Raw genomic sequence first — 26,820 nt, forward strand, 5'->3', positions numbered from 1 at the left:
TTCCTGATCTGCATATAGGTTTCTCAAGAGGCAGGTCAGGTACTCTGGTATTCCCATCTCTTCCAGAATTTTCCACAGTTTGTTGTGATCCACACAGTCAAAGGCTTTGGCATAGTCAGTAAAGCAGAAATAAGCGTTGTTTTTTTTTTTTTCTGGAATTCTTTTGCTTTTTCGATGATCCAGCGGATGTTGGCAATTTGATCTCTGGTTCCTCTGCCTTTTCTAAAACCAGCTTGAACATCTGGAAGTTTATGGTTTACGTACTGCTGAAGCCTGGCTTGGAGAATTTTGAGCATTACTTTACTAGCCTGTGAGATGAGTGCAAGTGTGCAGTAGTTTGAGCATTCTTTGGCATTGCCTTTCTTAAAAGCAAATCAAAGTTACTATGAGGTTTCACCTTGCACCTGTCAGAATGGCTATTATCAAAAAGTCTACAAAAGATAAATTCTGAAGAGGGTATGGAGAAAAGGGAACCCTCTACACTGTTGGTGGGAATGGAAAACAGTATAGAGGATCCTTAAATAATAAAAAAATAGAGCCACAATAGGATTTAACAGTCCGACTCATGGGCACATGGCCAGAAAAAATCATAACTCGAAGTGATACATGAACCCCGATGTACATTGAGCACTGTTTACAACAGGCAGGCCATGGAAGCAACCTAGGTTTCATTGACAAAAAAATGGATAAAGAAGAAGTGGTACATGTATACAGTGGAATATTACTTAGCTGTGGAAAAAGAATGAAATAACATCATTTGCAGCAACGTGAGTGGACTTAAGAGACTGTCATACTGAGTGAAGGAAGTCTGACATAGAGAGACAAACCTCCTATCACTTATGAAATCTAAAAGAAAGGGTGGAAATAAACTTATTTACAAAACAGAAGTAGAGTCTCAAAGGTAAACAGCTTATGGTTACAAGGAAATGAGAGGGGAGGGATAAATTGGGAGACTGGGATCGACATATACATGCTGTTAGATATAAAACAGGAAGCAAGAACCTGCTATACTTGTATACTCCACTCAGTACTCTGTAATGACCTATATGGGAAAAGAGTCTTGAAAATAAGAGTGAATATATGTATCTGTATAACTGACTCACTTTGTTGAATACCTGAAACTAATAGAACATTGTAAGTCAAATATACCCCAAGAAAATTGTTTAAAAATTAAAAAAGGATACATCAACCCCACTGTTCATAGCAGCACTATTTATAATAGCCAAGAGATGGAAAAACCCAAGTGTCATGTATAGACAATTGGTTTAAGAATATGCAGTATATTTACCTATATACCTGTGATACGTGCAACGGAATATTACTCAGCCATAAAAAGATTTAAATGTTGGCATTTGCAGCAACATGGATAGACACAAATAATATAATTCTAAGTGAAATAAGTTAGAGAAAGACAAATAGTATATGATATCACCTATGGAATCTAAAAATATACAGATAATTAGAAATACAGGTTGACAGATATAAACTACTATGCATAAAATGGATGTTCAGGATTTACTGCACAGTATAAGGATTTATACTGTATAGTATAAGGATTTATTGTATAGTATAAGGAACTATATGGGCTTCCCTTGTGGCTCAGCTGGTAAAGAACCCACCTGCAATGGAGGAGACCTGCATTCGATCCCTGGGTTGGGAAGATCCCCTGGAGAAGGGAAAGGCTACCCATTCCAGTATTCTGACCTGGAGACCCTGATGCTGGGAAAGACTGAAGGCAGGAGGAGAAGGAGACAAGAGAGGATGAGATGGTTAGATGGCATCACCGGCTCAATGGACATGAGTTAGAGTGAACTCTGGGAGTTGGTGATAGACAGGGAGGCCTGGTGTGCTGCAGTCCATGGGGTCACAAAGAGTCGGACATGATGGAGCGACTGAACTGAATAAGGAACTGTATTCAATATCTTATAATAACCTACATGAAAAAATGACTGAAAAAATATATATTAACTGAATCATTTTGTTATATATCTGAAACTAATACAATATTGTAACTATAACTATAAAGAATAAGCAACATGGTAACACTGTTAAAGAACATGTTGACTAGACTTATGTGAAAGTATATCTTCTGTCATTTTGTATTCCCTCATTTGGGAAAGAATCCTAAGATGCAAATGCTAGAAAAGGGTAAATGTATACATAATTCTGCTAACTGCTAAGTCGCTTCAGTCGTGTCCGACTCTGTGCAACCCCATAGACAGCAGCCCATCAGGCTCCCCTGTTCCTGGGATTCTCCAGGCAAGAACACTGGAGTGGGTTGCCATTTCCTTCTCCAATGCATGGAAGTGAAAAGTGAAAGTGAAGTTGCTCAGTCGTGTCTGACTCTTAGCGACCCCATGGACTGCAGCCTACCAGGCTCCTCTATCCATGGGATTTTCCAGGCAAGAGTACTGGAGTGGGGTGTCATCGCCTACTCACATACATAATTCTAGATACTGATAATTTTCTGTCAGTAAAGGTTGCACAGTTTTAGATTCTTACCAATAGTCTGTGAAGAGTGCCTGTTTCACACCAGTAGAGCATGTCAAATTTCTGGATGTTTCAATATGTAAATGAGAATTTATATCTCATGGTAAAAATTATACATTTCTCTGATAGAAAAGTTGATCATCTTTTAATATATTTAAGGACTATTGACATGTCATTTTATTGAGAACTATATGTTACACCTCTTGCACATTTTAATACCAGGTTATTGATTTTTTCTTTCCTATTTAAATGTTTTTATGTAATGGAAGCACTAATTTTTCTTCTGTGACTGAAGGTACAATATTTTTCACCAAGTTGTCATTTGTTTAAATCTATATGTATATATTTGTATGTATATATACCTTTGCTGCTGCTGCTGCTAAGTCGCTTCAGTTGTGTCCAACTCCGTGCGACTCCATAGATGGCAGCCCACCAGGCTCCCCCGTCCCTGGGATTCTCCAGGCAAGAATACTGGAGTGGGTAGCCATTTCCTTCTCCAATATATACCTTTACATATGTGTTACTTTTTTCATAGTATTTTGTTTTTATGTAGTTAAATTTAACCTTACTTCCCTTATTGCTTCTAAATATTGAGACAAAAGACATTTTCTAGTCAAAGCTATGGTTTTTCTAGCAGTCATGTATGGATATGAGAGTTGTACTATAAAGAAACCTGAGCACTGAAGAATTGATGCTTTCGAACTGTGGTGTTGGAGAAGACTCTTGAGAGTCCCTTGAACTGCAAGGAGATGAAACCAATCAATCCTAAAGGAAATCAGTCCTGAATATTCATTGGAAGGACTGATGCTGAAGCTGAAACTCCAATATTTTGGCCACTTTATGTGAAGAACTGACTCATTTGAAAAGACCTTGATGCTGGGAAGGATTGAAGGTGGGAGGAGATGGGGATGACAGAGGATGAGATGGTTGGATGGTGTCGACTCGAGGGACACACATTTGAGCAAACTCCAAGAGTTGGTGATGGACAGGGAGGCCTGGCATGCTGCAGTCCATGGGGTCGCAGAGAGTCAGACACAACTGAGTGACTGAACTGAAATGAAGACATTTTCTGTATTTAAGCTTGTAGAGAAATTCATCCACGTATTATTTTTATACTTTTTTCCCCAATGGCTCAAGTGATAAAGAACCTACCTACAATGAAGGAGACATAGGATATGCGTGTTTTTATTTTAAGGTTTGATAGCTGGTTCATTTGGGATTTATCCTGAGGTGTGATATGAGAAATGAATCCAGTATTTTTCTTTTTGATTATCCTCAAACCATTTATTTAAAAAATTGACCTTATCCTTAATAGTTTGGGAAGCCTCCTTTATCATATGTTAAATTCCCATATGCAGCTGGGTATATTTCTGGCATTTTCTATTCTCTTCTATTGTTCTTTATATTTTTACACCAGTACTGCACTCTTTGGGTTTCCCTGGTGGCTCAGAGGTTAAAGCATCTGCCAGGAATGCGGGAGACCCGGGTTTGATCCCTGGGTCGGGAAGATCCCCTGGAGAAGGAAATGAAGATCCCCTGGAGAAGGCAATGGCAATCCACTGCAGTACTCTTGCCTGGAGAATCCCATGGAGGGAGGAGCCTGGTGGGCTACAGTCCATGGGGTCGCAAAGGGTTGGACACGACTGAGCGACGTCACTTTTCACTTTTGCCACACTGTTTTAGGGTTTCCCTGGTGGCTCAGATGGTAAAGAAATTGCCTGCAATGCAGCAGCCTTGTGTTCGATCCCTGGGTCAGGAAGATCTGCTGGAGAAGGGTATGGCTACCCACTCCAGTGTTCTTGCCTGGAGAATTCCATGGACAGGGAGGCCTGGTGGGCTACAGACCATGGGATTGCAAAGAGTCGATGTGACTGAGCAACTAACACATAGTACGCTGTTTTATTTATAGAGACTTTGTATTCCATTTAATGATTAATGAGGCTACTCTGTTAAAACTTTTCTTGTTTTCCAAAAATTTTCAGGTTATCCTAACTTGTCTGTTCCTTCAAAGAAACTTGGACTCATGTTAAACTTAATATATATTAGGAAAGACAGTCATCTTTATTAGTTATCAAGTGTTACCACAACAAAGTACCATAAACGGAATGACTTTAAACAACACACAATTTTGTGTCATAGTCCTAGAAGCTAGAAATCCAAAATCGAAGTGTTGGTAGGTCCACCCCCGCTTTAAAAGCCTCTAGGGGAAGAACCTTTAGTTTCTGGTGTTTGCCTGCCATCCTTGGTGTTCCCTGGTTTACAGAATCATCACTCCAGTTTCTCCCCTTGTCATCACATGACTTTCTCCTTTCCTTATGTCTCTGTTTTCTCTTCTTAGAAGAACACCAGTCATATTGGAGTAAGACGCATCCTAATGACTAACTTGATTAGAGTTTAATTCTAAATAAGGCTACATTCATTCACAGGTTCCCGGCGGTAGGACTTTAACATATCTTTTTGAGGGACAGAGATTCTTTGGGACATTGTATTCCTATCTTAGAAAATGGAGTGCCAACTTACTCATTTATTTCACCGTTGTAAATAAAGCCTCCTATTATCTCTGGTAACATTTTTGTATGTATGAAGCTTCTTGAGTCTTGTGTGCTGATATATAACTTGTCGTTTATAAAATTCTCTACCTAATTGTGGCAAAATGAAAGTACAGATTTTAAGTTTGAACTGTCCGATCGTTGCAATAAATTATTTTACCTTCTCCTTTGCAGTTGTAAGATCTATCTTCCTTTCTTTTGTCTAATTGCACTTGTGGGTACATTCAACACAGTGTTAAACATCAGTGGAGAAATTGGGTAGCTTTTCATTTTATCCTGACTTTTTTGTTAAGATGCTAGATTTTGAGTTAAGAGGTGTGTGCGTCCGTGTGTATGTGTGTGTGTAATACTTGTACATGAACATCTCTATAGCTTTCTTTACCAGGTTTTGAGAACTGTGTTACATACATTTCATAAAAGTAAGACTGAATGTTTTCCTCTGTTTTCTGTGATGTAGACTTATTTAAATTTTATTTTATATATAAGCATTTCTTAATGATAACTGCTATAAAATCATATGGGCCTGAAGCTGGGAGAGCTCTTAAATCTCTTACTATCTATTCTATTGTCTTTATTTAGTCTAAGCCTTTTCTCTCTACCTGAGTCAATTTTGAAAGGTAGTTTTCTACCCTTCAAAAATATCCATTTCTTCTCTCTTCAACTTTATTTATAAAACTGTATAAAATACACAATGTATTTCCATCTTAACATTCTTTCAAGTCATCTGAATATTGAATGGTCTTCCATTGATTTAGTTCTCTTAAAATTATGTTCAACAATGTTTTGTAGATTTTAATACCCACGTCTTATACTTCTTTAAGTTTAATCCTAAGTATTTTGTTATGTTTGCTGCTACTGTGAATGGAATTGCTTTCTTAATTGCATTTTAATTGGTCTACTGCTAGAGCATTAGAAATTAAATGATTTTTGTATATAGATCTCATATCCTACACCTTTGCTAAATTTGTTAATTAGTTCTAGGATTATTTTTTTTCTATATTATTCAGGATTTTCTGTGTGCAAGAGCACATCCTCTATGAATAGGTTTGCTTCTTCGTTTCCAATCTGAAGGCCTTTTATTTATTTTTTGCCTAATTCCTATGGCTAGAACATTCAGGTTAGAGTGGGTATCTTGTTCCTAACTTTAAAGGGAAATTATTCAATCTTTTACCACTAAATATAGTGATAGTGGGTTTTTCAAGATAGCAAGCATCAGGGTGAGGAAGTTGTTTTCTTTTCTATCCAGTCTTGCATTCCAGCAGAAAGTTCTGCTTGGTCGTGGTGAATAATCTTTTTGCTGGATTTGGTTTGTTATTAGTATTTTGTTGAACTTTTGGTCTGTAGCTTTCTTGTGACATCTTTGTCTAGTTTGCATATCAGTGTAATACTAACTACTGAATAAGTAAGTGTTACTTCTATTTTTTAGAAGACTTTAAGTAGGATTGAGAGAATTCACCAGTAAAGTCATCTGGGCATGGGCTTTTATTTGGGATGGTTTTGTATTAGTGTTCTTTTGCTGCTGTAATCACAAATGTAATGGCTTAAAGAACACAAATATATTATCTTATAATTCTCTAGGTTAGAAATCCAGCATACGTCTAAAATCACCGTGAGCTAAAATCAAGGTGTTGGCAGAAATCCCTATACGAGTAGAGCTTTAGAAATGCTGTTCTCAGGAAAGGATCAGTATCAAAAATTTTCAGGAAGAAATTCTTTAAAATAGCACGTGTTACACATACGTCAACATTAAGTCTGACACTGTTTATCATGGTTCATGTTAGTTATTGGCATATATCCATTTTACAGCCAAATTTTGAGTAGTATTTGAAGTGAAACACTGATTGCCATAAATCTTATCACATAGTTGTGCTGAAAAGACCTAATCAATAAATGTAGTATGGAAACTATATAGAAAAAATACAGAATTTTGAGTCATAGTAGACTCAATTTAGGTCTTGACCTATCCTGTGATATTTTTATGAACTCAAATTCCCAAATCTCTCTGTAATTCAGAATTTCTGTTTATAAAACAGAATCTCTGTTTATAGAACTTCTGTGAGGGTATTATGTCAACAATTAGTAGAGTGCCTGAATGCAGTACATGCCCAGCAAATGATAGTTTTTGGATGTTACTAGCTAAAGGAACCTCTCTTTCCCAGCACAGGATGATATCCAAGTTTCTTTGTATCTAGATTTCCAAACCATCAACCTGCTTAGTGCTGTTTACTTTAGCATCCATTGAGAGGCACATGTGTGTAACTGTTTCTCATATTGTTGAATTCTTTTTCTGAGTCATTGCTCACATTCAACCAAATATTCACCTTCCTCACTCACTCTGAAAACTTGTAGAATACCTGATTATAAAAACTTACAAGTTTCACCAGGCAGAAAATAATTTATTTTTCTTCAAGATTGATTGATAGTTTCTTTTCCTTTATTATGCATCCCTTTTCTCTCTGTGGTTTCTTTTATTAATGAGAACATAGTGGCAATTGTATGTGATTTACTGTTACTGTATTTTCCTAAATTACTTCATGGGTCTGGTAGATTAGCCTTGGTCTTTTATGCTTACATCTATTAATAGTCTTGCTACACATTCAAAAGTTGATACATTTGTCTTTTTCAGTGACAATTTCCCCTTCCTGTTTTCCACTTTTCCCTTGAGTATAATTTTGCAGTAGCAAATTTCCTGTTTTCATTGTAGCAGTCAGAGGTACCTATGCTTTTTCCATCAACTTTCTGGTAGAAAGAGTGTGGACTATGTGCACTTAATCTGGGCTTGATTTTCAGAATATCTGTGTCCAGAACAGAATTTGTAGCAACTGAGGCAAAATCAAAGTGATGGCTAAAATCCACTCATTTGTGGACTCAGTGTGCCAAGTAGTAGTGGAAGCATTGTTCTGGGTAAGTTTTGCTTTTGGCCTTCTAGAGTTGCTTTGCTTTTTGGTCATTTTCCAAAATGTTTCTTTTTTTTTTTTTAACCTAATATATCAATAGTTGGTCTCCACTTAATGTAACAAAGAATCCCATTAGATGAAAAGCTTTTTGCATAATCTGGTCCCATCCTTCGTGATAGCTTCATCACCTCACTTGCCATTCCTAACTAACTACTTTGTGTTACAGTTGCACTGAATTTCATGCTACTTTATAAATAGTAAGCTCACAGTTTTCAGTAACATCTGTATTGGTTTTCTGTTATTGCCATAACAAATAATGAAAAATATAATGGCTTAATCTGCACAAAATTTTATATTACAATTCTATAGGTTACAAATCTAATCCAGGTATCACTGTACTAAAATAAAGATGTCAACAGGGCTACTCTCCTTTCTGTCTTCTCTGAGGCATGATATATTTACTTGCTTATTTGAGTTGTTGGGGGAACTTACTGCCTTGTGGTTTCAGGACTGAGGTCCCTCTTTCTCACTGGCTATAAACTAAGGGTCATTCTCAGCTTCTACAGTCCACAGAATACTTACAGCTAATGTTCCCCTTCATTCATCTTCAAAGCCAGTAATGACAGTCCAAGTCCTTGTCATCCGTCTGAGTCCCCTTCCCTCATCACATCTTTCTTTGACCACAGTCAGGAAATAATTTTCCTGGAGAAATTATACTGTTAAATATATATGTATATATGTGAAGGAAGGACAGTTTGCTTCTCATAGGTCCCGGTGTAGGTGTAGTTGCTAAGTCGTGTCTAACTCTTTGCAACCCCATGGACTATAACCTTCCTTTATATACATATATATATATATTTTTTAACAGTATAATTTCTCCATCTCAGATTCCATATTCTTAATCACATCTGTAGTCTCTCTTGCTGTATAAATTAACATATTCACAAGCTCCAGGCATTAGAACATGGATATCTTGGGGGAATATTATTCTACCTTCTATGGTCTACCTTCTGGCTCCAAAAGATTCACATTCTTCCCATATAAAAATATATATACAATACATCCCAATATCCTCAAAAGTCTTAGTGCATTACAGCATCAACTTAAAGGCCAAAGTCTTATCTCTATCTCATAAAGTAAAAATTCTATGTATCATCATCTGTATTATCTAAATTAGATATATATTAGACTCTCTGATAATCTCTTCCTGGTATAGTTTCTCTCCATCTATGGACTTGTGAAACTAAAGAACAAATTATCTGCTCCCATAATACATGGTGAGATAGGAATAGGTTAATATTTTCATATATGTAGTTCATAAATGGATAAAATGGAAAGAAAAAAAGTACTCACCAGTCCCCAAAACTTTTGAAACTCAGCCTGCCAAACGCCATTAGATTTCAAGAGCTGGGGATAATGCTGTGTTTCATCATTCTTCTCTCTAGGCTGTAGCATCTCCCATCTGAGTCCTGTTTTTTCATCAAAAATATCAAGCATTTGTAGCTGGGTAGCTTTATCAGCCTGTTTCCTGCCATTAATATTTGGAGCATGAGAGGGTACATGGGCTACACCCTTCTTTCATTTTCTACTCTCTTTGTCCTTTTCAGTCCAAGTTGGTGGCGTTTCTTCTTACATAAAGTACTTGAAACCTTGTGAATCTCCTATTTATGTCACAGAGATTCCCGTCCAGGATCTCTGCAGGATTAGGCTGGAATGAGCCACACATGCTTTCTACAGCGATCTGAAGACAGTGGCTCTGGACTGTCTTGGGACTACCTTCCAGACCTGCTGCTCTTAGGAATCTTTTCCTGTCTGTGCCTCTCTGAACTCCTGGAAGATTCCAGTGTTTGTAAGAGATGGTATCATCTAGCGACTCGCACTGTGAGAACACGGGAGTCCCTGCCCTTCCGTTCACAGGGGTGCTGGAAATAAAGACACTCCAGGTTTGACGAGTCTCTCTGGCAGACTGGAGACCTTGCGGGAAGAAACCTCTACCCAGATGTGGTTGGTCGGCTGCTGTCCCGAGGGGTCCCTTCCGCTGTCCATGATCATTTATGCACCAACCCTTAGATGAACATTTCAGCCCTTTTCCTCTATAGCACCTGGACCTGTCAAACTCCGTGATCGATGTATCTATCTGCATGGCCTTCTGTCTCACTGTTCCAAGTTGCTGAATCTCAGCCTGGAAGGCCTCTGGCCTCTTGCTCAAAACACAGATTTACTGCAACTAAACCTTTCTGGATGTTCTGGATTCTCTGAATCTTCCCTGAAGACTCTGCTGAGCAGCTCTTCCAGATTGGATGAGCTGAACGTCTCTTGGTGCTATGGCTTAACCAAAAAGCACATACAGGTGGTTTTTGCACACGTGTTAGAGACCATCACCCAGCTGAATTTTCATATCGAAAGAATCTGCAGAGACCAGATGTGTCTACCTTAGTTGGAAGATGTCCCAGTCTTGTCCACCTAGACTTAAACGATAGTGTCATGCTGAAAAATGACTGCTTTCCAGAATTTTAACAACTCAACTACCTGCAACACCTATCACTCAGTCGGTGCTTTAACATAATACCTGAAACTTTACTTGAATCTGGAGAAAGGGTTGGGAACTCATGAACACCTGTGGTGGATTCATGTCAATGTATGGCAAAACCAATACAGTATTGTAAAGTAAAAAAATAAAATTAAAAAATAAAAAACACTACAAGTCTTTGAAACTGTGCCAGACAGTACTCTTCAACTGTTAAAGAAAGCCTTCCCTCATCTACAGGTTAATTGCTCTCATTTCACCACCATCGCCAGGCTGACCATTGGCAACAGGAAGAACCAAGAGAAATGGGGCATCAAATGCAGGCTGTCACTGGAGAAGCCCAGGTGTCTATGAAGCCTCTATTGCAGAATGGTGTCTCCTCTTTTCTTTGAACATGGCAAGTGGGCAGGAAGCCCAACTGTGGAGAGCTCAGCTATTTTTATTCTTGGTTTTCCATTGCCTTCCTTCTACTAGTATATTAGGGAACCACTGGAGAGAGGAAACTATGAAGTGTTGCTTTTTAGAAATGAATAGAGAAGGCAATGGCACCCCACTCCAGTACTTTTGCCTGGAAAATCCCAAGAATGGAGGAGCCTGGTAGGCTGCAGTCCACGGGGTTGCGAAGAGTCTGACACGACTGAGCAACTTCATTTTCACTTTCATGCATTGGAGAAGGAAATGGCAACCCACTCCAGTGTTCTTGCCTGGAGAATCCCAGGGACAGGGGAGCCTGGTGGGCTGCCGCCTGTGGGGTTGCACAGAGTCGGACACAACTGAAGTGACTTAGCAGCAGCACCAGCAGGAAAGCTTTTATCACTGCTATACTCTTAAGGGTATATACTCTTAAGGGTATATACTCTTAAGGGTATATATACTCTTAAGCTCTATGCCTTTTGAAATTTTGGGGAGAGTGAGCCTATAATTTCAAGATACCTCAAAATTTGAACCACATCTTCCAAGTGCCCTTTTTTTTGTAAATCTATTTAGAATCAAACTTAAAAATCACCACCAGCAAATCATTTTGAAAGCCTATATGGCAACTGAACTTTATTCTATTTAATTTTTCAGTCCTGCTTTATTATAAGACATAGGTTGAAAAAAATAATAAGGTATTTGTATTGTAAGCTGAAAAGAATGAGAATCATAGAGTAGATTTGCAGCCATCTCGTCTGAGGATAGCAAGAAAATTTTTAACTGTGCTTTTAGATTAGCAATCAAATTGATGGAAACAAATATCTTCAGGTCATTCACCTTAAAACCTAAATAAAGAAACAAACAATCGGCCAACCAGAGGTATAGAATTGGTATAGATTTTAAAGACTCAAGAGACAGTTTTCTGTAACAGTTTAACCTGGGGTATCCTCTAATGCACATTAATGAAGTCTCCTTTATGTACAGTTTCTCCCCTGGAGGAGGAAATGGGAACTGACTCCAGTATTTTTGCCTAGAAAATTCCATGGTCAGAGGAGCCTGGTGGTCCATGGGGTCACAAAAAGTCAGGACATGACTGAGCGACTAATACTTTTATTTCCTTTATGTACTGTGTTCCCAGCGTTCTGAATTAGCTGAGGAAATTGAATTGTCGACTTCTGACTTTATGATCAAATTATATTAACTTGGGTTCTTTAGCTTTTAAAATGACTTGCTTTGTTTTAGAGAGGTGGGAACCAGTCTCTGATTCTTGAAAAGTTGGATGGAATTCTGAACTGCGGATGCCAGCCATTTTCCTTTTTGCTGAGGTTCTTAAAGTTATTTTTATTTCACTCTGGAATCAAGTATTTTAAATTGTTTTTTTTTATTTTAATGGCCTTCCACAATGATTGTTTCTAACAACCCGTTTTATAAAGTTCTGGACCTGGAGTTCCCTAAGAACTGCATGTTCCTTTCAATTAGGAATATACACTAGAAACAGGTGTGTGTTCTGGGCAGTTTCAGAGCGATAAGCACAGCTGGCACCTGCATAAAAGTTAAGACTCGAGTGCTGAACCTTTTGATAGCATCAGTGATTTTTTTTTAAATACATAGAAGCAACAGGATTAAATTCTACTTAAAACACACACACACAAAACACTAATTTCTTGTTTAAATCAGTGACCTTCCCGTATGTTCAAAATGAAGCAAAAAGCTTAAACTCATCATTGCCTTTAACATTGCTTTTGTAAAAAATCAGATATTTCAAATGATAGAAACAATGGTGTGAAGTGCCCTTTTCTGCTCAAACCTAAGGAAGAACATTTTTACAAATATATATTTCCCGTAGTGTTATACGGGAAATAATTAGGTTCCAGTTTGGTAGTAGTTTAAAAGTGCTACATACTACTTGAAATTACTGTTTACAGATTAGTGACATGGGCTGGAGGGAGGATCCAGCTGGCCTCTGATTTCCAGATACCCTCACACATACAGTACTGCCAAACTCAAGTCCAGCCATAAGCTATTCTGCTATCACGTCAGAGTAATCTGTATTTTTGGTATATGATTTCTACTTTTACAGACTTGTTTTAAAATAAAACACATTTTTTATAAAAACAAACAAACAAACAGATTCCTGTCCATAGTTAGAGGCTTGTCCATAGATCTTCCTGGACAATCTCATCCTCAATTATGACTGATCACATGGATGAGGGACAATACCCGTAAGCTTCCTTGTTCTTCAGTCATTTATTCGTGTCCAACTCTTTGCTACTCCATGAACTGTATAGCATGCCAGACTTCCCTATCACCAACTCCCAGAGCTTTCTCAGACTCATGTCCATGGAGTCAGTGATGCCATCCAACCATCTAATCCTCTGTCTTCCCCTTCTCCTCCCACTTTCAATCTTTCCCAGCATCAGGGTCTTTTCCAGGGAATCAGTTCTTCACATCAGGTGGCCAAAGTATTGGAGCTTCCGCTTTAGCATCAATCCTTCCAATGAATATTCAGGGTTGATTTCCTTTAGGATTGACTGGTTTGTTCTCCTTGCAGTCCAAGGGACTCTCAAGAGTCTTTTCCAACACCACAGTTCAAAAGCATCAATTCTTCAGTGTTCAGCCTTCCTTATGGTCCAACTCTCACATCCATACATGGCTACTGGAAAAACCACTGCTTTGACTGTGTGGACCTTTGTTGGCAATGTAATGTCTCTGCTTTTTAACTTCCTAAATTCTTTTAAGTTTAAATGAGATCTGTGATCCACACCCCTTTAGTCTTTTTAAAGAGCCTTATATGTGACTGAATACTCTGACCTTTTGATCTTTCTGAGGTATAGGCAAAAGGTTGTACAGTCATGCTCTGGGTTTTCTGGTCTAGAGCATACTTTCTCTTAATTTTAGTATCTTTTGCAATCTGGCTAGTCTGGAAAATTCTCAAATCCTCGAGTCCTCCTTCCTATTTATTTAACAGTTTTACCCTAAATTTATCTCATTCTTCTCACATTTCATTATAAATATCAAGACGATCATTCAACACTTTCCCCAACTAAATATGTAAGTGTTGCTATATTTTCAACATTTTGCTTGGAAAATCTCAGCAAAATATTCAGTTTTGTCATTTACAAAGTCTGCTTTTCACATAACAGCAAGACATATTTCCACTAAACTCACTGCCACTTTAAGACAGGATCCCATTTCTACTGTTTGTCACTTCATTCTTAGCTCTCATTGGCAGTAACTTGCATGTTCATATTTCTAACAGTTTCTTCATAATGATTCATATATTTTCAAAACAATTTCGATATTCATTATCACACTTCTCACCTTATTCTAAGTCTTCAGTAACAGAGTCACTAACGTCGATATTTCTTACAATCTATTCAGAGCAATCCAGGCATTTTCTGTCATGCTTCTCAAAACGGATGCATGAGAAAAGAAATGTTAGCAAATTATAAATTTTAAAAACTTACAAATAAGTTAAAGTTTTCAAAATCCAGAAAACCAGCATACTATGTTTTATTAATAAACCAACTGAAAAACCTCTACGATACGCTCCCTCTTCTATTTTTCGATTACCTCATCATATTCCAAATAACTTAAAAATGTAAATTTTGTTAGAGAGAAGAAAAAGATAATTCTGTTATTCCTCTAACATAAATGATTTATTTTTTTTCTTATTTTGATATGCTAGAAATATTTCTTTTTGCTTCACAATCTGTTATTGGAAATCCCATGTAAAATTTTAGAATTGTTATAAATTTGGGTAAAATCCTTTTCAAGTATTTTCTTATCTGAATTGTAAGACTTCAAGGAACATGCAGTTTTCTTGGGTATTCTCCAATCTTAAATCCTATTTGAACTGTTCACAGACGTTCATCAGTTTGTCACTGATTCTTTATAACAGCTCTGTATTATTGTTTGTTGTCGTTGTTGCAGTTGTTAATGTCACCATTTTGTGTCGATTGAGAAGTAATGTTAAATATATTTCCCTTATGTTAATATGATTTCACTTCTTGTCATGAATTGGATAATCAAAAATACAAGGGCCTAGTCAATATAACCACCACCAGTTTAGCAATGAATGTAAATAGGAGTTTCTTATTGAAACCCACATTTTTCAGTCTATTTCAGTTTCAAGGTGGCATTTTTGTGAACCATTTTAAGAAACTGTCAAGCTTCAGGAGAACAAGATGAAACAGATATATTAAGATGTGATCTGATACTTTAGAATACATAAAATGTGTGACCTCACACATACATTCAATCTTTATAGTGGTACTTCTGCAAATACAGAAATTCTGAAAAATTATATTTTGTATGTTTCTCATAAAATATTTTGCTCTAGTCATAACTGTGTAAACTGTATCATTGAGCATAATCAGGATAGAACAGAACGTTTGGCAATGAGTACGAAATCTTGTGTCTATACATAAGATTACTAGAAGAATTTTCCACATACTAAATTATTGTTTAGTACATTTCAACTCTTGTTTCTCCTCTGTTACCCACGGTTTTATTCCTGGATGCCATAGAGTATATTCATTTGCAAATTCTGGCCTTGTCCCTGTGTGTCGCAATGCCAGATCAATCATCCCATCAGTAGTGGGAGTATAGGAAAATGACTAGCTATAAAACAACTATACACAGAAGTGATACATATATTCCATTAAGCTCAATCTAATTCTAAAGGAGATCAGTCTTGAGTGTTCTTTGGAAGGAGTGATGGTAAAGCTGAAACTCCAGTACTTTGGCCACCTCATGCGAAGAGTTGACTCATTGGAAAAGACTCTGATGCTGGGAGGGATTGGGGGCAGGAGAAGAAGGGGACGACCGAGGATGAGATGGTTGGATGGCATCACCGACTTGATGGACATGAATTTGAGTGAACTCTGGCAGATGGTGATGGACAGGGAGGCCTGGTGTGTTGCGATTCATGGGGTCGCGAAGAGTCGGACACAACTGAGCGACTGAACTGAACTGACTGACTGATGTCCTCAAATTATCTTCATTTGGATCCCCAACATACATGCAGCCATCCTAGCACCACTAAACAGGAGAATTATGATGAAGAGGAAGTTGAAGTAACAAGAAATTGCAGTTAGCTAAAATATCTTATTTTGGCAAATCTTACAGGAAAATAATTCATGTAGTATATTTTCAGGACCTCTCCCAAGCCTTTGAAGGGGTCCAAAGGGCCGTAAATAAAGGGCAATAAAACTTTAAGGAAAATTTTCTCATCTAAGGAAACTGATTCATCCTGGGTCTTTTGTAACTTCGTGCTAAGTCGCTTCAGTTGTGTCCGGCTCTTTGTGCCACATGGACTGCAGCCCACCAGATGCCTCTGTCCATGGGATTCTCTAGGCAAGAATATTGGAGTGGGTTGCCACTTCTTTCTCCAAAGGATCTTCCCAACCCAGGGATCGAAACTTTGTCACTTTTATCTCCTGCATTGGCAGGCAGGATCTTTACCATTAGCACCACCTGGGAAGCCCCATTTGTTACTTGCTGCTACTGGTACTGCTGCTAAATTGCTTCAGCCGTGTCCGACTCTGTGTGATCCCAGAGAAGGCAGCCCACCAGGCTCCCCTATCCCTGGGATTTTCCAGGCAAGAACACTGTACTGGGTTCCCATTTCCTTCCCCAATGCATGAAAGTGAAAAGTGAAAGTGAAGTCGCTCAGTCGCTCAGTCATGGCCGACTCTTCGCGACCCCATGGACTGCAGCCTACCAGGCTCCTCTGTCCATGGGATTTTCCAGGCAAGAGTACCGGAGTGGGGTGCCATTGCCTTAGTTGATGGCAACTCCATTAAGAAATGTGGAATGATTTTGACTTAATTTTTTAATTCACACTCTCTGTGCTACATTGCTAAAGTCATGTCTGACTAGTAAATCCCTCAAAGTATACTCAGATTCCAAACTATTACTGTGACTTGATTTTCCATTGACTCTCATTTGTATATTTTAATAATGTCCTAATGTATTTCTTTTATTTTACTTTTCCTTTTCCTTACATCTGCTCTCAACATGCCAATATGACTGCTATATTTAACATTCAGTTATATCTAAATTGGATCATGGTGCTTCTCTGCTCAGCACCCATGATTCGTCATCTGACTTAAGTAAAAGCCAGAATCATTACTGTGGCCCAAGAGGCCTGGACCCCTCGCTTCTTGACCTCATCTCCCTTTACTTTCTCATTCTCCTTTGCTGCAACCACACTGGCCTCTTCACTGCCTCACACACGTTAGGCAGCTGCACAGCTTATGATCTCAGTCCTCACGGCTCCCGCTGCCTTGAATAACTGTGTCCATATGTTCCCAGGGCTTGTCCACTCACTGCTGTCAGGACTTTACTCAAAAGTCACCTCATTGAGGATTTCCCTGGCCATCTTATCTATAATTGCACCCTTGTCTACTGCCACAGAGTCTTCAGATTGCTTTTCTGGCCCTCTTTATTTTTAGTAATTATCATTTTCTAAATGAATATGTGCTTTATTTATTTTTGTTTGTGTATTTTTCTCACCATAGTCTTTATCTACCACTAAAAAATAATCTCTGTGAAGCAAATGTATTTGTCTCTTTTGTTCACAGTGCCCTTCTAATGCATAGAAGTGTGTATAGCATAAAGCAGGTGCTCAATAAATATTTTAAATGACTATTTTTAAATAAATGACTTTTTGACTTGGAGAATACACAGTCACCTTTTGTTTATCATCCTCTTGAATTGCTCTCAAGTCCTTCAAAACAGAACTTATCATGTCAGTGTGTTACAATATTTTTGCAATGACCTACAAAGTATTGTCATCATGATATGATTGGTTTTTAAAATTTTCTTCTTTACTGCACACCTCTTGGGTCAGGGTCTGTGATACGATCATCTTTATATTCTTGGTGTGTAGTTTATCAACTGTAATACAGTAAGCGTTTGAATAATATACATCAAAATAATCCTAAAATTAAGCAATCACATTGCCTAAATACCAATAATAAATTATATTCTGAGACACAGAGGTAAGAGTTGTTCTCTCCTCTAGATAAAAATAGTCGACAGGTCAAATATTTAATCGTAAAACCTAAGTTAGACAATCCTTGGAGTTCCATATTTAGCAAGAAAGTAGCATTACAGTAGCTCAGAAGTTATAATCAGAGACAAGCCTATAATGGATTATTCGATTAAACTAGCTGTTTACAAATCATGAGGTGTGTAATAAAGGCCCTCTTGGGTCTAAAAGGCCTTTCAATATTTTCTTGTCAATGAAAAGAGGAGAATCACTTGAAATGTTCAAGTGTCCCATTCACTTGTGGATTATACTCTGGAGCAGCATCTCCCAAAGTGTATAAAGAAAATTACGTTCATGGGATGTTGATTTGATGAAATAGATTAAGTGAAAAGAAGCAGGAAGGACCTAATAGGTGAAAGAAAGTGAAAATGATTTTTTTACTGCAGGATTTCTCCCAACCTTTATTTATTTATTTATTTTTGGCTGTGTTGGGGCTTTGTAGCTCCACGCAGGCTTTCTCTGGTTGCAGTGAGTGGGGGCCACTCTTTGTTGTGGTGTGCAGGCTTTCTCATTGCAGTAGCTGCTCTTGTTGCCGGGCACAGGCTGTAGACACGCAGGCTTCAGTAGATGTGACATGTGGGCTCAGCAGTTGTGGCTCACGGGCTCTAGAGCACAGGTTCAGTGGCTGTGGCTCACGGACTTAGCTGCACAGTGGCACGTGGGATCTTCCTGGCCCAGGGATAGAACCTGTGTCCCCTGACTTGGCAGGTGGATTCTTAACTACTAGACCACCAGGGAAGCCCTCTCCCAGCCTTTGATATGTGTGGTGATTCATCAGGAATGAGTACAGAAGCCCATATTCTTTAAAAGACTGTTTAGAGAACCCCTTTATTTGCTTTTCCTTGCACCTTTGCTTTGAGATACATTTTAGAGGTATCTCCATAAACAGCAAATCCTGATGTATCTTAACAGTTCTCAGAAAAAGAGACCCACAGCAGAGACACTGGTTTTGGGTAATGGTCTCCACAGATTGTTACCATGTGCTGTGACAATGTTCCAGCTCAAACTGTCTTCATTTCACACAATGCCTTAACAGTCATTCATATTTACTACTGAGATACGTATTTCATTGCTTTATTCATTCAATGATTTTTTTCTCTTTAAAAAGACCCATCAGCTGATAGTCGACAGGATCTTCTAATGCTACTTTAACGTGAGTAATTCTGAGAAACTATATTAGAATAGTTCCCCTATGGATTCTAATGGTTCAAACTACTGTAATCATTTAGCCAACCACTGTAGGTATTGTTGTCAGGCCCGGTGATGTGATCTAAATAATTTGCAAATATGAAACATTTTTCTGTTAACCCTGTTTGGGACTATCGGCATTCTCATTACATCATTTGGCAGAGGCCACTTTTTCCAACAGAATATTCTCCATATCTGAAATATTACACAAGACAGTATGGCAGCTGTGTGAAAAGCTGGTTGATTTTGAAGTGATCTCCAGCTTTATGACTGTCTGAATTTCAAAATAGAATGAGTGTGATTACAGCCTACATAAAATGTTACAGGCTACAGAAAGCCTGGCTCCAAATCAAACGCCAAATAATGCTACATTGTATTGCACTTTAGAGTTGTTGAAACATTTAGAAAACACTGGGTTTGACTTAACAAACATTTATTGAGCACTCATTGTATGCAAAATAGTTTGTTCATGCTAATAATCCCTGGAGCAAAAATAGTCTCACCGTTTAACTGGGAAGCATTTATGGTACACCCAGTAAGATGGTTCTTTTCAATACCATTGTAATTCTGTGTAGCTAATATTCATCCAGGCCATATAAGCAATGTGTGAAGATAATTAAATCAGTGTAATTGGGAAAGGATCAGTAATGCTGACAACCTAGTCACTAACTCCACATCAATTCCCCTTTTGATGAATTGGGCAAGTCAGACATGTGATTTGACAGGGCTGGATGCTGAGAGAAGAATTATGCCAATAATTTCACCTATTAGAGATTAATTCCTAATGAATTGGAAATTGAATGATTAAAACCAAACCGAAAGTAAATAGTTTATCTAAGCCAAGTCTGCCATTTCTGAGACCCAGGAGAGAACATAAAACATCTATCCAGTGTCAGCAAGGTGAATGCTTAAATGAGTCTGGGTGTGGAGGAAGCTAGGATGGGCTCAGATGTCATGATGCAGTTCAGGGAGAGGGTCCAGGGCCAAAAAGTGAATCGTACCATACTTGATATTTGATAAATATCAGCAAGTGGATGAAGACATGAACTCAAGTTAAGACTAGGAAACCAAATCAGAAAATCCAGAAAAAACATTAGAGACAAGAACAACATCAGCAAAAGTTAATGTGGTGGTTTGAATGAGAGGAACGACCTAGAGGGGAGAAAACATTGGCATTTGTTCTTTTGTTTACATTTAGAAATTAATGCAAGGAAATGTCAGGCTTCAGGGACTCCTCAGGAGGTTGAGATTCAAGACTGATACATACAAATTCTTCCTTTCTGAAAATAGGCCTCTGAGAAAACCAGTCTCTAAGTTTGTACCCATTCCATCATCAAAGCAGGAAAGAACTAGGGTTTCTCCAATCTGCTACAGTTCATCTGGGGGTTTGGAAAAAGACCATTCTGGAGAATGGAGGGCAGAAATTCCCACCCACCAGCCCTCCTCTACCTATATTTTGGTGCTTTTCTTCACTTGGGCTGTTGATCACTTTTTTATATCTTTATCTAAGAAATTGGATGGGGCAGTGGTCTGTGGTGAGGTAGACAAATGCTTATGGAAGAAGAATAAGTATCATCTTAGGCTTAATTTCAACTGTGTGCTCTAGAATCAAAATAAAAATTGCATCAAGACCTATTTATGGCAGTAAAGCTTATTGATGAAATACAGATTGTATTGCTAGTATGTATGATATTGTAAGTGTTCTTAGTAGCCAAGATTTCATATGATCTCTGCAATCAGGGGAAGCTAAGAAGTGAAAAATTTATTGAATTCCTTAATATATTATTAAGAGATATCAATACAATTCAAGAAATATTCATTGACAGTCCTAGAAAGCAAGGTGGACATTTGCCTCCATCGTGGAGCTAACAGTTTAGCCTAAATATATATAATTAGTAACAAGCAACTCAAGTGTTAAAAAAGAAGGCCTATGGAGAAACTCCAGAGAAGGCAATGGCACCCCACTCCAGTACTCTTGCCTGGAAAATCCCATGGACAGAGGAGCCTGGTAGGCTGCAGTCCATGGGGTCGCTAAGAGTTGGACATGACTGAGTGACTTCACTTTCACTTTTCACTTTCATGCATTGGAGAAGGAAATGGCAACCCACTCCAGTGTTCTTGCCTGGAGAATCCCAGGGACAGGGGAGCCTGGTGGGCTTGCCGTCTATGGGGTCACACAGAGTCAGGCACGACTGAAGTGACTTAGCAGCATGGAGAAACTCAGTAGTCTCTTTTAAGGTGCTTAATCTAGTGTTGTGAGTTAATGACATCTTTCCCGAGTAACTAATAGTTTAAACTGAAACTTAAAAACTTGATAATCTGATGAATAAAAGAAATCATGAAATGAGTGTGATAGTATCACTACAGGTGGGGCAAGTCAATAAGAACTATCACTCATGAACACTTGCAGTGTGTCAGATGTTTTGTGTGTCTTAGGTCATTTAATCATGATCACAGCCTAGAAGATGGATACTAGCATCTCCTAGGAAGACTGATGGATTTTCCCAGTGCTGAACATCTAATGATGTTAGAGACTGCTTTCACATACAGATCTGATTTCAAAGCTCCAAGTGCCTTTTATCTCAAAGTCCTTTACTAGTGCCTTACATGTGTAAGAGCTCAGTCCCTTCAGTCATAGACAACCCTTTGCAATCTTATGGACTGTAGTCTTCCAGGCTCCTCTGTCCATGGGATTCTCCAGGCAAGAATACTTTAGTGGGTAGCGATTCTCTTCTCCAGGGGATATTCTCAACCCAGGGATTGAACCTTCCTCTCCCATATTGCAGGCAGATTCTTTACTATCTGAGCCACCAGGGAAGTGCAATACATACAAGGAGATAAAAGAAATGCAATGGTTGTAACTGATGCCTTTGAGGCCTGCATTGCAACCCTTGGCCACTTTTGATTTTAACTGCAGCTGGATGCCCAGGCAACAGTGCACTTCAAGCATGAATAACACACCACATTTTACTGCCTCTGGGCTTTCCCAGAAGCCGTGGGAATTTTCTTATCCTTGGTAAGTTTGTGCAGGTTAATTAGAGGGTTAATACTCTCTGAAGTAACCCTTATAGAATGGAGGAGAGTAGGCTGGTGGATAAAGGCCCCAGTCTTCTCTCCTTGGAGGGATAGTTCTAGGGCACCTTCCACATGACTCCTTGGAAGGCCCTTGGGTACTAAGACCCAGCTGTTGACACAGGTAATCAGCTTATTAAGGAATGATCCATTTTTTTTGTTTTCCTTTCTCACTTTTTCCACTCCATTACACTTGCTTTCTATTATCTCCCAGCGAAATCACCCACATCCCAGGCCTTGTTTCAGGTTATGCTATCAGAGGAATTCAAACTAAGATAAAGGCCTTAAGCATTGCCTTTTTAGTAACAATTTTACACTGCATTCCTGTTGGAATCTGCTTTATCTTCAGCAAAAAGTATGTTTCCTGTATTTTACCACCATATGGGAATCCTCAGATACTTTATTTAAAAGAAAAGAGCAAAACATGTTTAAAATATCAAATAAAATCTTGGGGAAATTCAACTACTGAGTAAAGTGTCATTGGAAACATCTATTAGAGAAACTCAATAGAAGACTTAAAGTATCAAAGGCTAAATATTAATAGTACTAAGTACATTTATGAAGCCAGCATTGTATCTGGAAAAATTATATATACCAATCCCATTGAGTTTATATAATTGAATTGATATTTATTTGACCATCTCACTGATATTATAAAAAGTAACTTCCTAGATGCTTTTGAACTGTGGTGTTGGAGAAGACTCTTGAGAATCCCTTGCACTGCAAGGAGATCCAACCAGTCCATCCTAAAGGAGATCAGTCCTGGGTGTTCATTGGAAGGATTGGTGCTGAAGCTGAAACTCCAATACTTTGGCCACCTGATGCGAAGAGCTGACTCATTGGAAAAGACCCTGATGCTGGGAAAGATTGAGGGCAGGAGGAGAAGGGGACGACAGAGGATGAGATGGTTGGATGGCTTCATTAACTTGATAGACATGGGTTTGGGTGGACTGCAGGAGTTGGTGATGGACAGGGAGGCCTGGTGTGCTGCAGTTCATGGGGTCTCAAAGAGTTGGACATGACTGAGCGACTAAACTGAACTGATAGCCATTTTAAACTGCCACTTCTTGTCAATTGCTGCGGCCAGTGCAGTAGGTAGGGATCAAAAGCGGTCAATGCACAGTTTGGAAAAAGGAAACTAGAAACAGAATAAAAGTTTTAAATATGGGATGGGGGGACTCAAGACCTCTAGGATCGAGAGCCCCACTGACTGATTCCACATCGCTTTTACTGAGCTCTTGGTATGCAGAAAGTATCTGGTTTTTAGATAGCATAAGGTTCCCATGCCCTCAGTCATGTCCCAGAGTGAATGTTCTTTGTACTTTTATGCTGTCTCCCAGTACCAAGGGCATCACACAGCCGGGGGCAGCAGTCCTTGCATGAACATGGAAGAACAATCAGTGCATGTTGCAAGCAGCGTTCTGACCTTGCACTGACCTGGTGTTCCATCCACAGTATGTACCTCCTTAGCTCAGCAAGGCATGCTGAGCCCAACTAATCAGCCCCATGGACTTTTTGTTTAGATTATACATAGTTGCTATATCTTGCTTTTATTCTCTTCCCATGGTATTGTTCTCATGGCTTAGCCAGAGCAACAGGTGGCTATCAATTAACCCCTGTAGTCAATGACTTTTAAATTTGTGTTTTTTCATTCAGTGTGTTGTATAGATGGTGCCAGTAATTTATAATTTATCTGAGTAAGTAAACCTCCTCATGATCTAGTTTCCTTATAAAATGCCACATGATTTTCAGAAAATAGTCTTCCAAGCTTTCTGTCACTCACATATATTTCAGGAGTAATTGCTGTAGTAAAAGGCTTGTCTTTGAAGGGTTTCTATGTTTTTCTGTCTCCTTTAAGTGTCAAATATGGGAACATAAAAAAAGCAAACATCTTGTATTGAACAATCTATCATTCATTGGACGGTGATGGATGGGGTCAGACTTGTTCAGCCAGTAAATTCACATCCATTTTCTCAGAAAGCTTTTTGACATAGTTTTGGAAAGTTCTCCCTTGATGTAAAACACTATCCCCTTATCCCTGTTCCTCCTCTTTTTCCATTTACTCCTCCCTGTTCTACAAGGCAGTGAGATTTCAATTACCTTGAAGGCCTTTTTAAAAATCAAACACACCTGATGTATTCAGCAAAAGTCAGTGCCTTGATAATCTAGAACTTTCCAAAGAAAATCAATTATGGGTTTTCTTCTCTTAAAATTCATTAAAATGAGTTGCAAGCAAAGGTAATTATTTGTCTCACACACTGAGAAACAGGTGTACGTGCTATTTGGAGATCCAAATGAACTTGCCAATTAGTGCATTAGGTTTATGTGCAAATGTAGGCTAACTTAATTGCTGTGTCTGAGAAAATTTGGCTTTTTTTTAATAAAGTGAGTTTTGGAAAATAACACTGCTAGTCATTCACGAGCTATGATGATAGACTTCTAACAGGCAAGTGGAGAATGGCCACATGCTGCATCCACATCTAGACCTTTTGGGGATGCCAAATTTGCAATGTCCCGTGTTCTGCCCCCTCAGTTAACACTTTGCTCTATGCCTGTGCCACTTGGGATCATGATACTGCCTGGAGCACAGAGCTGCAGAAAGACAGCTCTGACAGAGCATATATGTGGAGGTGATGGGAAATATGTAACAATATGCTGTTGCATTTTAGAAGAATTTAATAAGCCAGAAAACGACAGGAAAGCAAGGCCTCCCATGTCTGATACCATTATTGCATTTCAAGAGAATTGGCAAAAATTAAGAAACATCCATCTTAAACAATCTTGCTAAAGATTAATGTTGAGATGTCTGATTTTATTTCCTTTTTCTTTTAATCTCATGGAAGAGAGTGAGGGAAAGGAGGCTAACTTTCTGAATATTATTTTCTGATGTGTGAATTGTGATATTTTTAGGCCAGAAAGATTATCGATGTTTGGCAGAGTGAATTTCCATGAAGCAAGCGAGCAATGTATAAGACAACTGATGATTCAGAATCAGCATTTATGCCATGTAGGGTACAATTTTGGCAATCTATAAATAGCACCTCTTATGAAAAATGCTGGTGCTCTCATAACCCACCCACTTGTCTGAGTAGCTCTGTGCTTTGTTAAGAACAATAAGAAGTTATAAAGGTATGCAAGTGGTATCTTTGTAATGATAATAAATGGCAAGTTAGTCTTTCCTGAAAATGTTTTATCAATTGTAAATATTGGGTTAACTCAGTGCTGTGTAGCTTTTGTAGCAAATGATTTGAAATAATTGTTTTTTAAATGTGATTTTTGACAATATCAGTATTCTTAGGACACTAGTCATAAAAGTTTAGAAGGGCAGAATGTATTAGCAGAAGAAGTTGGTGTTATCTAGTCCCTACTATTTAGGAAAGTTTAGAGTCTGGCACACCTGCAAGCTGTTACTTCCTGTACACAAAACAGTCAATTGACATTTTAGAAAGATATACTACTTAATAGGCAGAATGTTTTTTCATTCAAAAAATATTACTTAGACATCTTTTTTACTATATCTTGGGAGAAATAAAATTAAATTCAAATTTATAATTGGTTCTGCCATACCTCAAAAAGCATCAAAACTAGTTGTTAGATGAAACATATTTACATGAATTAAATGAAAATGAAAAAGTCATGAATATATGGGAAATAGTTACTTTATATGCTATTAACATTTTTTCAGAGCAGCTTTTTCCTCATCTTCTCATACCTTCTTGATTGAAACAATGATGACCTCTCTCTATTCTCACCCTTTTTGATATTTCTTAATAAAGAAAAGAAGGCTTTTGCTCTACTCAGTGTTAATGACTTGACTGCTATACTTCTTTGGTCCAATTAACTGCACATAGGAGGAGAAGAGCTTAGATGCTGTTATAATAAGACACCTAATATAAATCTCTCTGGTTTAACATCACTAATGAATACATTTTTGTTTTCTCTTTCTAATATTATCTCTTAATCCTTTTTCCACATGTATGCTTTTCCTTGTTTACAGCTAAGTCCATGTTTCATATAAAGGAAATGTTTGTTGGGAAGCTAAAAGAGCAGTAGGTAAAACTACAGTGGGTTTTAAGTCTGATACCAGTGAGAGATTTCATTAAAGCTAACGGGCCAGAATTAAATAGCCATTCAGTCTATATTAAAACTGTGTAAGATCTGAATGTTTCTAACATTTATTTACCATATTTTAGAGTCAAAAGTAAACATCTTTGAGAGGTGTAACTGTGTTCTGCTGGTATAATAGTCCATTCTGTTAATCATAGGCTTCCAGCTGCTTCTTAATGAGATACAACCATAATTCAGAGAAAAATAGACTAATAAACCAAGACTATTAGTGGCGAACGATAAGAGTTAGAGGGAAAAGAATATGAGCCACAAAAGGATTTTTTACCAAGCTCCACTGTAGTATGCTGTGATTGTGGGCAGACACAAATTGAGATTCAACATTACATTCAAAAGTTACCAACTGTTAAATTGGCAACTTTATGATGGAAAAAAGAGAGACTTAAAAAAAAGGTCTTTCAACTCTGAATAAAAGTATTTCTAAGATTGATATATGTGGCTTTTTAACCATTTCTGGATAAAAATATTTTTCATGCAAGTTCTTTAACTTAGAAATTGTGT

General features: G+C 38.1%; 1 pseudogene; it reads left to right on the forward strand.

Moving 5' to 3' along the window:
• Positions 1-7,786: 7,786 nt before the first annotated feature.
• Positions 7,787-10,817, forward strand: LOC138423541 (S-phase kinase-associated protein 2-like; annotated as a pseudogene).
• The last annotated feature ends 16,003 nt before the right edge of the window (positions 10,818-26,820 follow it).

The sequence above is a fragment of the Ovis canadensis genome, chromosome 18 (genome assembly GCF_042477335.2).
Source record: "Ovis canadensis isolate MfBH-ARS-UI-01 breed Bighorn chromosome 18, ARS-UI_OviCan_v2, whole genome shotgun sequence".
In the NCBI taxonomy this organism is placed as follows: Eukaryota; Metazoa; Chordata; class Mammalia; order Artiodactyla; family Bovidae; genus Ovis; species Ovis canadensis.